The sequence below is a fragment of the Nelumbo lutea genome, chromosome 3 (genome assembly GCF_056320005.1).
Source record: "Nelumbo lutea isolate HS-2025 chromosome 3, American lotus-T2T, whole genome shotgun sequence".
In the NCBI taxonomy this organism is placed as follows: domain Eukaryota; kingdom Viridiplantae; phylum Streptophyta; class Magnoliopsida; order Proteales; family Nelumbonaceae; genus Nelumbo; species Nelumbo lutea.
Genome location: NC_142686.1, coordinates 99,331,795 through 99,332,081, shown reverse-complemented (window position 1 = coordinate 99,332,081; position 287 = coordinate 99,331,795).

Sequence of the window (287 nt, the reverse complement as noted above, 5' to 3'; positions counted from 1 at the left end):
TCGATGCAGATGGTCGGTAGCATTTTTATAGGAATTAATCATCATTCATTAGCTGTCCATTTCACAAACAACCAAACGGAACCTTCGATTTAGAAGGACTGCAAGTCGTGGACCAACCGGGAGTCCGGCGGCCTTTTCACTGTCTGTCTCTGTCACCTGTCCAGTAATCGAGTCCGTCGGTTTCCTTTCGCCGGAGGTCCGACAGTTGTATTCCATTTTGCCGGAGCTTCCTTGTTAAATTATAGACTTGATCCCTACAAATTCTCACTGTTTGGTAAGGCGAAAGT